Raw genomic sequence first — 14,854 nt, forward strand, 5'->3', positions numbered from 1 at the left:
TTACCAAGAAATTTTTACTGGCTCTAAGGTTGTAAGGATATTATAATATGGATCATTTTAGAAGTGTTAGGGTTCTAGATTTTCAATTTAGGCCTATGGTTTTTCTCAAATTAATCTTTGTGTATGGTGTGAATAGGGGTCTTTTTCATATTCCATATTATATTTAGTTGTTAAATAAATGTTTGTAAAAAAAAAAAAACCCTTTCCTTTTCCCAATTTATTTAGTAGTTGGCCAGATATATGAGTCTACTTAGTCAATTTATGGACACTATTCTCTTCATGGATCTCTTCATCTATCTTACACCAATATCACATGATCTCAGCTTCTGTAAGTTTTTAATTCAGTTTGTGTAATTTCTTCAACTCTATTTTTTTCAAGATGATTTTCTAAGTTCTTTGCATTTTCATATGAATTTTAGAATCCTCTCTCCATCTACTAAAAATTCTGCTGGGGTTTTGTTAGGGATTGTGTTGAATCCATAGGGCAATTTAGAAAATGAACATAAACATATTGAAATTTCCAATTGAAAAAATGGGAAATCTATTCCTTTAGGTCTTTATTAATTTCTTTAGGCAGTGTTTTCTATTTTTTAGTATACAGTTGATGCATATCTTTCATACAATTTAGTCATAAGACTTTTTAAATGTTATTTTTAATGGTATTGTTTATTCCTAGTACTTAGAAATAAAATTAACTTTCCATTTATTTATCTTGAATCATCTGACCTTGATCAATTCCTCCTCATTTTTTTGTAAACTCTATAAGAGTTTTTTTTTTTTTGTAGATAATTATTTTTTATTGAAGGGTAGTTGACACACAGTATTACATTAGTTTCAGGTGTACAACACAGTGATTCAACATTTATATACATGGTAATTCTAGGTACCAGCTATCACCATACCAAGTTGTTACAATATTTTGACTATATTCCTTATGCTATACATTATATCTCGGTTACTTATTTATTTTACAATTGGAAGTGTGTACTTTTTTTGTTGTTGTTGTTGTGAAGGCATCTCTCATATTCATTGATCAAATGGTTGTTAACAACAATAAAATTCTGTATAGGGGAGTCAATGCTCAATGCACAATCATTAATCCACACCAAGCCTAATTTTCGTCAGTCTCCAAACTTCTGAAGCATAACGAACAAGTTCTTACATGGAGAACAAATTCTTACATAGTGAATAAGTTACATGGTGAACATTACAAGGGCAGTCATCACAGAAGCTTTCAGTTTTGTTCATGCATTATGGACTATAAACAGTTCAAATATGAATATTCATTTGATTTTTATACTTGATTTATATGTGGATACCACATTTCTCTCTTTATTATTATTATTTTTAATAAAATGCTGAAGTGGTAGGTAGATACGAGACAAAGGTAGAAAACATAGTTTAGTGTTGTAAGAGAGCAAATGTAGATGATCAGGTGTGTGCCTGTAGACTATGTGTTAATCCGAGCTAGACAAGGGCAATAAAACATCCACGTATGCAGAAGATTTCTCTCAGAACAGGAGGGGGGAGGTTCTAAGTCTCACTTCTGCTGATCCCCATTTTCTCACCTGATGGCCCCACTGCGACTGTGCCTGTCTTAGTTTGTTCCTCCCTTGAGGAATCTTACCCGTCTCTGGCTAACCAGTCATCTTCTGGGGCCATACAGGGAAATGTAAAGTTGGTAAGTGAGAGAGAAGCCTTATTGTTTGAAAAGGTTAGCTTTTTACTTCTTTGCATATTTATGCCCTGTGGCTTCTATGCCAAGCATTTGTCTTGAGGTATCTTTACCACTTGGAAGAATTATGATACTCGGTAAATTTGATATGAGGCACGAATTCTATTTAAGGGTTGTAATTAGGAAGGAAGAAGAAAAGCTATAGAAGTAGCAGGTGAAGGAAAACCTGGGAAGATTGATTATTTCTTTGACATATCTTCTTGTAGAGTAACTTCAGCATGGATAGGTTTTAAACTACAAATTAAATTCTGCACACACATTAACATAATAGGAGTATAGTTACATAACCAAAGCATACCTATAATTACCATCCATCTCCAGTGAAACCAAGAAAATCAGCTAGGGACCTTAGGCATTTGTGAAAACTTATCTATGATATGGTGGATATTGTCCAACTGAACTTGAACAGTCTGAGAGAAATCAGAAAAATTAAAACAACCCATTCCTGGGGACTGTTCACATCCCATATGTTTTTTTAACAGTAATTAGTCTGTAGTTGTAAGATTTTAGAGCGCTACAATTTGCACTTCTCCTAATGCTTGGTTGAGTTCCAACAGTAAAGATCCAGTCAAATTTGTTGTTTTACTGTATGCACAGGCCAGCTTAGATATCTCCTTCTTCATTCCCATGGCAAGTCCAGGAACTGGTGGGATGAGTGCATCTACAGCTGTAGCAGTGCGTGGATCTTTGTTGGGGTTTTTTGATGATCATCTTCTGGCATGAGTCTTCCAGAGAGTGCTGATGTTGGAAGTTCTTTTTCATATCGTATCTTAGTTCATTTCGGGGTAGCCAAATTAGGCTTTGATCCTCTGTATAAATACAAACAGACCCTTTGCCTATACTTTTGTATGCCCTTTATACCATTGTGTAGAACTCATTGGAGGTCACCACACAGGAACTGCCTTTTTTTTTTGGTATCATTAATCTACACTTACATGAAGAATATTATGTTTACTAGGCTCTCCCCTATACCAGGTCTGCCCTATAAACCCCTTTACAGTCACTGTCCATCAGCATAGCAAAATGTTGTAGAATCACTACTTGTCTTCGCTGTGTTGTACAGCCCTCCCCTTTCTCCCACCCCCCCATGCATGCTAATCTTAATACCCCCTCTTCTTCTTCCCCCCCTTATCCCTCCCTACCCACCCATCCTCCTCAGTCCCTTTCCCTTTGATACCTGTTAGTCCATTGTTGAGTTCTGTGATTCTGCTGCTGTTTTGTTCCTTCAGTTTATCCTTTGTTCTTATACTCCACAGATGAGTGAAATCATTTGGTATTTCTCTTTTTCCGCTTGGCTTGTTTCACTGAGCATAATACCCTCCAGCACCATCCATGTTGCTGCAAATGGTAGGATTTACCCTTTTCTTATGGTTGAGTAGTATTCCATTGTGTATATGTACCATATCTTCTTTATCCATTCATCTATCAATGGACATTTAGGTTGCTTCCAATTCTTGGCTATTGTAAATAGTGCTGCGATAAACATAGGGGTGCATCTGTCTTTTTCAAACTTGAGTGCTGCATTCTTAGGGTAAATTCCTAGGAGTGGAATTCCAGGGTCAAATGGTAAGTCTATTTTGAGCATTTTGAGGAATCTCCATAATGCTTTCCACAATGGTTGAACTAATTTACATTCCCACCAGCAGTGTAGGAGGGTTCCCCTTTCTCCACAGCCTCGCCGACATTTGTTGTTGTTTGTCTTTTGGATGGCAGCCATCCTTACTGGTGTGAGGTGATACCTCATTGTAGTTTTAATTTGCATTTCTCTGATAATTAGCGATGTGGAGCATCTTTTCATGTGTCTGTTGGCCATCTGTATTTCTTTTTTGGAGAACCGTCTGTTCAGTTCCTCTGCCCATTTTTTAATTGGGTTATTTGCTTTTTGTTTTTTGAGGTGGGTGAGCTCTTTATATATTTTGGATATCAAGCCTTTATCAGATCTGTCATTTACAAATATATTCTCCCATACTGTACGGTACCTTTTTGTTCTATTGATGGTGTCTTTTGATGTACAGAAGCTTTTCAGCTTAATATAGTCCCACTTGTTCATTTTTGCTGTTGTTTTCCTTGCCCGGGGAGATATGTTCAAGAAGAGGTCACTCATGTTTATGTCTAAGAGGTTTTTGCCTATGTTTTTTTCTAAGAGTTTTATGGTTTCATGACTTACATTCAGGTCTTTGATCCATTTTGAGTTTACTTTTGTATATGGGGTTAGACAATGGTCCAGTTTCATTCTCCTACATGTAGCTGTCCAGTTTTGCCAGCACCATCTGTTGAAGTGACTGTCATTTCGCCATTGTATGTCCATGGCTAATTTATCAAATATTAATTGACCATATATGTTTGGGTTAATGTCTGGAGTCTCTATTCTGTTCCACTGCTCTGTGGCTCTGTTCTTGTGCCAGTACCAAATTGTCTTGATTACTGTGGCTTTGTAGTAGAGCTTGAAGTTGGGGAGTGAGATCCCCCCTACTTTATTCTTCTTTCTCAGGGTTGCTTTGGCTATTCAGGGTCTTTCTTGTTTCCATATGAATTTTTGAATTATTTGCTCCAGTTCATTGAAGAATGTTGCTGGTAATTTGATAGGGATTGCATCAAATCTCTATTTTGCTTTGGGCAGGATGGCCATTTTGACGATATTAATTCTTCCTAGCCACGAGCATGGGATGAGTTTCCACTAGTTAGTGTCCGCTTTAATTTCTCTTAAGAGTGACTTGTAGTTTTCACAGTATAGGTCTTTCACTTCTTTGGTTAGATTTATACCTAGGTATTTTATTCTTTTTGATGCAATTGTGAATGGAGTTGTTTTCCTGATTTCTCTTTCTATTAGTTCATTGTTAGTGTATAGGAAAGCCACAGATTTCTGTGTGTTAATTTTGTATCCTGCAACTTTGCTGTTTTCCCATATCAGTTCTAGTAGTTTTGGGGTGGAGTCTTTAGGGTTTTTTATGTACAATATCATGTCATCTGCAAATAGTGCCAGTTTAACTTCTTCTTTACCAATCTGGATTACTTGTATTTCTTTGTTTTGTCTGATTGCTGTGGCTAGGACCTCCAGTACTATGTTGAATAACAGTGGGGAGAGTGGGCATCCCTGTCTTGTTCCCAATCTCAGAGGAAAAGCTTTCAGCTTCTCACTGTTCAATATAATGTTGGCTGTGGGTTTATCATATATGGTCTTTATTATGTTGAGGTACTTGCCCTCTATTCCCATTTTGCTGAGAGTTTTTATCATGAATGGATGTTGAACTTTGTCAAATGCTTTTTCAGCATCTATGGAGATGATCATGTGGTTTTTGTCTTTCTTTTTGTTGATGAGGTGGATGACGTTGATGGACTTTTGAATGTTGTACCATCCTTGCATCCCTGGGATGAAACCCACTTGGCCATGGTGTATGATCCTTTTGATGTATTTTTGAATTCAGTTTGCTAATATTTTGTTGAGTATTTTTGCATCTACGTTCATCAGGGATATTGGCCTGTAGTTTTCTTTTTTGGTGGGGTCTTTGCCTTGTTTTGGTATTAGGGTGATTTTGGCTTCATAGAATGAGTTTGGGAGTATTCCCTCCTCTTCTATTTTTTGGAAAACTTTAAGGAGAATGGGTATGGTGTCTTCTCTGTGTGTCTGATAAAATTCCGAGGTAAATCCGTCCCGCCTGGGGGTTTTGTTCTTGGGTAGTTTTTTGATTACCGTTTCAATTTCTTTGCTCGTAATTGGTTTGTTATCTTTTGTGTTTCTTTCTTGGTCAGTCTTGGAAGGTTGTATTTTTCTAGGAAGTTGTCCATTTCTCCTAGGTTTTTCAGCTTGTTAGCATATAGGTTTTCATAGTAGTCTTTAATAATTCTTTGTATTTCTGTGGAGTCTGTCGTGATTTTTCCACGCTCATTTCTAATTCTGTTGATTTGTGTTGATTCTCTTTTTCTCTTAATAAGTTTGGCTAGAGGCTAATCTATTTTGTTTATTTTCTCAAAGAACCAGCTCTTGGTTTCATTTATTTTTGCTATTGTTTTATTCTTCTCAATTTTGTTTATTTCTTCTCTGATCTTTATTATGTCCCTCCTTCTGCTGACTTTAGGCCTCATTTGTTCTTCTTTTGCCTATTTCGATAATTGTGACATTAGACCATTCATTTGGGATTGTTCTTCCTTTTTTAAATATGCCTGGATTGCTATATATGTTCCTCTTAAGACTGCTTTTGCTGTGTCCCACAGAAGTTGGGTTTAGTGTTGTTGTTGTCGTTTGTTTCCATATATTGCTGGATCTCCATTTTGATTTGGTCATTGATCCATTGATTATTTAAGAGCGTGTTGTTTTGCCTCCATGTGTTTGTGAGCCTTTTTGCTTTCTTTGAACAGTTTATTTCTACTTTTATGCCTTTGTGGTCTGAAAAGTTCGTCGGTCGGATTTCAGTCTTTTGCAATTTACTGAGGCTCTTTTTGTGGCCTAGTATGTGGTCTATTCTGGAGAATGTTCCATGTGCACTTGAGAAGAATGTGTATCCTGTTGCTTTTGGATGTAGAGTTCTGTAGATGTCCTTTAGGTCCATCTGTTCCAGTGTGTTGTTCAGTGCCTCTGTGTCCTTACTTATTTTCTGTCTGGTGGATCTGTCCTTTGGAGTGAGTGGTGTGTTGAAGTGTCCTAGAATGAATGCATTGCATTCTATTTCCTCCTTTAGTTCTGTTAGTATTTGTTTCAGGTATGTTGGTGCTCCTGTATTGGGTGCATATATATTTATAATGGTTATATCCTCTTGTTGGACTGAGCCCTTTATCATTATGTAATGTCCTTCTTTGTCTTTTGTTACTTTCTTTATTTTGAAGTCTGTTTTGTCTGATACCAGAATTGCAACACCTGCTTTCTTCTCTCTGTTGTTTGCATGAAATATCTTTTTCCATCCCTTGACTTTAAGTCTGTACATATCTTTGGGTTTGAGGTGAGTCTCTTGTAAGCAGCATATGGATGGATCTTGCTTTTTTATCCATTCTATTACTCTGTGTCTTTTGATTGGTGCATTCAGTCCATTTACATTTAGGGTGATTATTGAAAGGTATGAACTTATTGCCATTGCAGGCTTTAAGTTTGTGGTTACCAAAGGTTTAGGGTTAGCTTCTTTACTGTCTTACTGTCTAACTTAACTCGCTTGTTGAGCTATTATAAACATGGTCTGATGATTCTTTATTTCTCTCCCTTCTTATTCCTCCTCCTCCCTTCTTCATATGTTGGGTGTTTTGTTATGTGCTCCCATCTAGAGCAGTCCCTGTAGGATGCCCTGTAGAGGTGGTTTGTGGGAGGCAAATTCCCTCAACTTTTGCTTGTCTGGCAATTGTTTAATCCCTCCTTCATATTTAAATGATATTCGTGCTGGATACAGTAGTCTTGGTTCGAGGCCCTTCTGTTTCATTGCATTAAGTATATCATGCCATTCTCTTCTGGCCTGTAGGGTTTCTGTTGAGAAGTCTGATGATAGCCTGATGGGTTTTCCTTTGTAGGTAACCTTTTTTTTCTCTCTGGCTGCCTTTTATACTTTGTCCTTGTCTTTGATCTTTGCCATTTTAATTATTATGTTTCTTGGTGTTGCCCTACTTGGATCCCTTGTCATGGGAGTTCTGTGTACCTCTGTCATCTGAGGGGCCATTTCTTCCCCTAGTTTGGGGAAGTTTTCGGCAATTATTTCTTCAAAGACATTTTCTATCCCTTTTTCTCTCTCTACTTCTTCTGGCATACCTATAATTCGTATATTGCTCCTTTTCAATTGGTCACTCAGCTCTCTTAAAATTCTTTCATTCCTGGAGATCCTTTTATCTCTCTCTGCGTCAGCTTCTCTGCGTTCCTGTTGTCTGTTTTCTAGTCCATTAATGGTCTCTTGCATCTCGTCCATTCTGTTTTCAAGTCCTTGCATATTTCTCTGCAAGTCCATCCGCATGTTTATGACTTTTGTTTTGAATTCTTTTTCAGGAAGACTGGCTAAATCTATCTCCCCAGGTTCCTTCTCAGGGGAAGATGTAGTAGATGCCGAAGCTGTCTGGGTTAGTCTTGTCTGGATCGTATTTTTTTGCCTTTTCATGTTGACAGGTGCTATTGACTGTCAGCTGGGAGGGCCAAACTTTTCACTTGCTACTGGCCTTTCTTTACTGGGACCACTGCGATCCCCTAGTGGCTTGTCTTGGGTAATTGTGTGTAGGCTGGGTCTTTGTGTCTTGCCCAGCTGGAGTGGAGGGATCTCCCTTTCTGTGGGCGTGGTTTGCCTTACGCTGTTTCTCTGCTTTCCGGGGTAATGGGGGGGTGCTGTTTGGCTGTTTACCTCTGTGAGTGGTCTCAGAGCTGTTGCCCTGGGGGTTAGTGTGCCCGGTTTTCCGTGTAATTTCCAGCCACTGGGCTATGACCTGTGTTGTTTCCGTCTAGCTGTTAAGTCCCTGTCCCTTTAAGACTTTCAGAAAGCCCCCGCTTTTCTTTTTCACAGGGGCATCAGCTTCGGAACCCGCTCAGAGGTCTTGCTGCCCTGTTTCCCTAATTTCCAGCCCTCCATGCATGCACTGTGTCTGCGCTCTGGTGCAGGTGGCTGGGGCTGGGTGTTTAGCAGTCCCGGGCTCCCTCTCCCTCCCGCCGGGGGCTGAGGGGAGGTGTGCTCGGGTCCCGCCGGGCCATGGGTTGTATCTTACCCTTTTCACCAGGCGCTGGGCTCTCGCATGTGTGGATGTAGTCTGGCTATTGTCCTGTGTCTTCTGGTCTTTTAGGATTAGTTGTATTTGTTGTATTTTCAAAAATATATATGTTTTGGGGAGGAGATTCCCACTGTCCTACTCACGCCGCCATGTTGGCTCCGCCCTCTATAAGAGTTTTATACATACCTAATCATGACATTTTTAGACCATAAGTTTTATTTATTTATAGTTGTCATGTCTTTTGTTTATTTTAAACATTTTGATTTTATTGTACTGGGTGGGACATCCAGTGCAATTCTTGGTCTTTTTACCTATCTTGGGAAAAGGGTTTAGTAATTCATCATTAAGCATGATGAATTAGCATTAGACTTTTCATAAATGCCCCTTAATGGATTAAGGAAGTTTCCTTCTATTTCTAGTTTGATGAGTTTTTATTTTGGTTTTAATCATGGATCATAGTTGAATTTTGCCAAATGCTTTGTTTTGCTTTTCTTAAGAAGATAATATGGCTTTCTTGAATTTCTGTTAATGCATTGAGTTATATCGATTATTTTAATTATACTCCAATCTCAATTTCTAGGGTAAATTACATTTGGCCATAGCATATGTTTTTTTCTTTTTTATTATTTGGGTATTATTAATATACAATTACATGAGCAACATTATGGTTACTAAACTCCCCCCATTGTCAATAGCATTTTTTAAAAATATATGGATGGACTGGATTCATTATTTTGTTATGGATTTTTCTGTCTGTGTTTATGACAGATATTAGCTTGTGTTTTTTCCTTGTAACACTTTTCACCATAAATTTATTCTGGTTTTATAAAATATATTGGGAAGTGTTTTCTCTTTCACTAATTTCAGAAAGTTTGTGTATCATGGGTGTTATTTCTTTCTAATATCGGGTAGAATTCAATAAGAAAGCTATCTGAGTCTATAGTTCTTTGTGGGAAAAATAATTGATATTAATTTCCTTAACAGGTATTTTCTATTTCTTTTTGTTTCACATGAAATTGTCCATTTCATCTAAGTTGTCAACTTTATTGGCATAAACTTGTTCAAAATATTCTTTTATAATCATTTTAACAGTTATAATATCTCTAATGATTTCCTCCTTCTCATTCCTGCTGTTGTAAATTTGTGTCTCTCTCTCCATGAAACTGTGGCAAGCTAATGTGTTAGCTGGCAATGAGGGTAAGAGTCCTCATAGCCCTTGGCAGTGACTCAGACAAGTTTTCCAGGAGCCAAAAATTGACTAATTTAAAATTGGTAATGATTCATTTGTTATTTTACCAGATTTTTCCTTTTTCAGCTATCTCAACCCATTAATACTTGTATAATATTTTTTGATTCCTTGTTGCAAACTGGTCTTCAGAACTAGTATTTGAAAAAGCATTAATATACTAGTTAATACTAATAAGTATTAATTTCAATGAAAGCTAAAAATCAAATATACAATACTGCTTTGAAAAAGATACTTTGGTATATTCATATTGACAGTATCTACATTATTACTTAAAACTACATTAATTAATTTATTGAGCCATCCAATAATTATTCAGAGCCCCATTAAGCCAACTCTTGTGTTAGATGCTGGAAATATAATGATGTGTGAAACACAGTTCCTGCCTTGAAGGAGCTTATAGTCAAGCATTTAGAAAGACAAATTACTATAACATTATAGTTTAGTCTAATAAGTGATATGATAAAGCCAGGTACATGGAACATAAAAGGAGGTGACTTAACTTAGTCTTAATTAGGAAATGCTTCTAGGCAGAGATGCCATAAAAACTCAGTTCTGAGGATTGAGTGAAAGTTAGCTAAGCTGCTCCCAGATTCCTGTCCTTCAGAGATTGCAAAAATACAATCCATCTTTATTATTCACAGGTTCTATATATGCAAATCTAAAATATATCTGTAACCCTCAAATCAACACTCATGGTGTTTTTACAACCTCAGACATGTGCAGAACAGTGAAAAATTTGAGTGGCCTAATGTGGTTGTTCATAGCTGAGGCCAAACATGGCAATATTCTACCATCTTATTTCAGCAGCTCTCATACTGTACACAGCATCCTTTGTATGGTCTACTTGGTGCCACATTTCCCACATTTTTGTGCTTTTGGTGGTGATTTCATTGTTTAAAATGGCCCCAAGTCTAGTGCTGAAGTGCTTCCTAAGTACAAGAAGGCTATGATGTGCCTTATGGAGAAAATACATGTGATAGATAAACTTCTTTCAGACATGAATTAATAGCGCTCTTGGCCATGAGTTCAGTGTTCATGAATCAATTGTACATACATTAAGTAAGGTGTCTTTCAGTAGTAACACACATAAAACAAAGCTATGTATTGATTGGTTGGTGAAAAGTTTGTAACCAGCTCACAGGAGTCTAAGACTGCGTTTCCCCGCTAGGAGCAATGCTTCAGGATTCACTGCTTCTGTGTTTGTCGTGATTTTATAAAACATAACCACAGTAAATAATGAGAATTGTGTGTCAATGTTTTATTTTTAAGCCACTATGTTTTGGGGTACAGGTTTCCCCCACTATCTGAAAGTAAAACATTACTATGAAACCTTTCATAAGCAGACATGGTGTAGAGTGAAGAAACCATTACCATTAATTTAGATGGAAAAATTTTTTTAGCATTGCTAGACCCAAAAAATTACTGCTCTTGGGATTTTTGGATACCTTGGGACACATCTTTCTCACAGATGCACAAAACAAATCAAGATAAAGCAGAGATGCTTGCAGATACAGCTCAAAGCCATGATAGCCTGATACTGAAAGGCTGAGTGTAGTTCCCGAGGAAAGAACTGGGTGAGGCCACTCTGACTGTTCAGAGTGCAAGCTGCCTCTATAATGGCTTGCTGCAAAAGGCTGCACACTGTTTTCACTTTTTGCCTTTTTTTGTGAAAGTGAAAGTCCTCTTTGGATTTCTTTTGGATAGCAAAACCAGACACTATTGCAGGTCTTTTGTGAAAGTGAAGTGGTATAACTTGAGCTTTTGAAAAATGGGGGATACCTGTAATTGGTTATGTAGCAATTAATAACTAAGGTAAATACGAAGTCCATTGATAAAGCCTTTTTATAAAACCTACATGATCTTGATGCCAGGTTTCTTGTTCACGTAGTTGAAGAATAAACTTAGTGAACAGACAAGGCAGGAGATTTACAGAGTGTTTTTATTCAGTTACAGAGAGAGAGAGAGAGAGAGAGAGCTTTATTCAAGATAAGAGAAAGTATGGAACTCCCTGCAGGTGCAGGGAGGGACAAGATCGCCATTTGGGGTCTCGCGAGGTGTCTAGAGTTTTATGCTTGCTGCAGTGGGAGTTTTCTATAGATTCAGCCAGAATGCTAGTTACATTTTAACCTATGTCTGTGACGGTTTCCCCAGATACTCTATTGTAAGCTAATGGGCCTACATGACTATGAGCAAGGAGCTATTCTATACCACTGGGTCCTGATGGGGAATAAATTGTTGCATTGTTAATCTCAAGCACCCGGTTTTGTAAGACTTTGTCCTTTCCCAGGGCTCACACCTACTCTAACTGGGCAGGAGTTAACGCCCTGCTGCCTTCCTATCTCATATCCCCCTCTGCAGATGGAGACCCTCACTGCTGTTAAGGGCATTGGACGATGACCACTCTGACTGCTTCAGGCTGAGGGGGGCAAAGTGAAGGGTTCAGTCAGCGCTCCATCGCTGGTCGATCTAGCGGGGCCTCGGAAAATGGACTTTTCCATTTTGGACTCCATTTCCATCACCATCTGTAGTCTTATGGCTTCTAAGCGAGATAGAACAAATCGTGTTATTAGGTTAGGTAAACAGGGGCCAAATATTAGTATGAGAATAGTGATGAGCCCGATAAGTAGAATAGATCTCCACCAAAAGGATTTAGAAAACCAGTTCCATATCGCAGTGGTCCGTGGGACCTCTGGATCTGACATAGCTTGAACTAGGTTTTGGAGATCTTGGAGTGAATCTGAAATATTTCGTAAATAATCTGGAATATACACACAACATTCAACTTTAATTATGGCACATTTCCCCCCTCTGTGCTGCTGTTAAGATGTCTAGTGCCATCCTATTTTGTATAACAGCTTGACGCATTAATTTAACTTCCGTATTAAGGAGAGCAATTCCTTGAATAGTATCAATCTGATAACTGAAACATCCGTCCAAGAACATGCCTAATGACTAACCAAAAATATCTGGAGACAGAATAAATGTGTACATATGCAGGTAGATTTTTTTTTTCTGAATTGGCATAGTTCGGTAGACTTTATTTAGAATTACTGTGTTTTAAAATATTCTGGATAGTTTTCTACTTGGAAGCAAGTTCATATACCAAGGGTTGGCCAAGTCTAATGCTTAGCTTTGTTTTCAGGATCTCTTTTAGCAAGGTGTTGTGAAGAGCACACCAATATTAGAAAATACATGCTTTGTGGATTTAATGCTGTGTAAGTCACTTTGAAAAATCAACCAAGGAAGGTTATACCAGACATGTGGGAAAAGGAGTATCTTGACAATAAAATATCCCTGTTTGGTGTGTGTGTCCTCTGTGGTTACTCTGTACTCGCTTCTGATTTGTTAAGACAATGATTTTATTTAAGCTTACAAAAGAACTTTGCCTAGCTCTGATCTACACACAAGGGTGTAAGGTGAGCCATAAGTGAAAGATAAAATTGTTTTCTCTTTATTGGAAAGTCACATTTAATTTGTTAAAAAGTTCCAGACTGTGTATAAAAATAGCTGTATTGGCCACAGTCATCCTGCTGGGATTAGATGAACGGCAGCTACAAAACCATTGTGAGATGCAAAAGCAGCATTGTAGCCTTCACTGAAAAGACTGGGTCTCACTTTTCTTGTAGCTTTGGACCAGGTCTTGGTGCCAACTCAGCTGTTAAATTATTATGTTAGCAAACAAGCTGGAGCCGGCTGTGTTGATAAGGAAAATAATTTAGGAAGTCCATGTACTCACTCCCAAGAACAGCACCTTAAATGGATAGCTGAAAAATAATAATCATAATATTTAATTGTATAATATGTATATCAGTATCAAGAGATTTTATAAAAGTAGAGTATCTGACCTGTGGAATTAAATATTTATTGAAAAATTTTAAAATTGTTCATCGTGACTAGAGGCGGAGCCAACATGGCGGCGTGAGTAGGACAGTGGGAATCTCCTCCCAAAAACATATATACTTTTGAAAATACAACAAACACAACTAGCCCTAAAAGAGAGACCAGAAGACGCAGGACAGTGGCCAGACTGCAGCTACACCAGCAAGAACCCAGCGACTGGTGAAAGGGGTAAGATACAAGCCCCGGCCCGGCGGGACCCGAGCGCCCCTCCCCCCAGCTCCCAGCGGGAGAAGAGTAGGCAGAGCGGGAGGGAGACGATGCCCAGGACTGCTGAACACCCAGCCCCAGCCATCCGGGCCAGAGCGCAGACACAGTACGTGCCCAGGGGGCCCTGGATACTGGGGGAACATGGCAGTAAGACCTCTGAGCGGGTCCCGAAGTTGATGCCCCTGTGACAAAGAAAAGTGGGGGCTTTTTGAAAGTCTTAAAGGGACAGGGACTTAACAGCTTGACGGAAACAACACAGGTCATAGCCCAGCAGCTGGAAAATTACAGGAAAAACCGGGTGCACTAATCCCCTGGGCAACAGCTCTGAGACCCCCTCACGGAGGTAAACAGCCAAACAGCCCCCCCCACCCCGTCCATTACCACTCCGGGTGCTGCGAAAGCAAAGAAACAGCCTGAGACAAATTCCGCCCACAGAAAGGGAAATTCCTCCCTTCCGGCCAGGCAAGACACAAAGACCCAGTCTACACACAAATACCCAACACAAGCCACTAGGGGGTCGCACTGGTCCCAGTAAAGAAAGGCCAGTAGCAAGTGAAAAGTTTGGCCCTCCCAGCTGACAGTCAATAGCACCTGACAACATGAAAAGGCAAAAAAATACGATCCAGACAAGACTAACCCAGACAGCTTCGGCATCTACTACATCTTCCCCTGAGAAGGAACCTGGGGAGATAGATTTAGCCAGTCTTCCTGAAAAAGAATTCAAAACAAAAGTCATAAACATGCGGATGGACTTGCAGAGAAATATGCAAGGACTTGAAAACAGAATGGACGAGATGCAAGAGACCATTAATGGACTAGAAAACAGAGAACAGGAACGCAGAGAAGCTGATGCAGAGAGAGATAAAAGGATCTCCAGGAATGAAAGAATTTTAAGAGAGCTGAGTGACCAATTGAAAAGGAGCAATATACGAATTATAGGTATGCCAGAAGAAGTAGAGAGAGAAAAAGGGATAGAAAATGTCTTTGAAGAAATAATTGCCGAAAACTTCCCCAAACTAGGGGAAGAAATGGCCCCTCAGACGACAGAGGTACACAGAACTCCCATGGCAAGGGATCCAAGGAGGGCAACACCAAGAAAC

This window comes from Manis pentadactyla, chromosome 4 (assembly GCF_030020395.1).
Source record: "Manis pentadactyla isolate mManPen7 chromosome 4, mManPen7.hap1, whole genome shotgun sequence".
NCBI lineage: Eukaryota > Metazoa > Chordata > Mammalia > Pholidota > Manidae > Manis > Manis pentadactyla.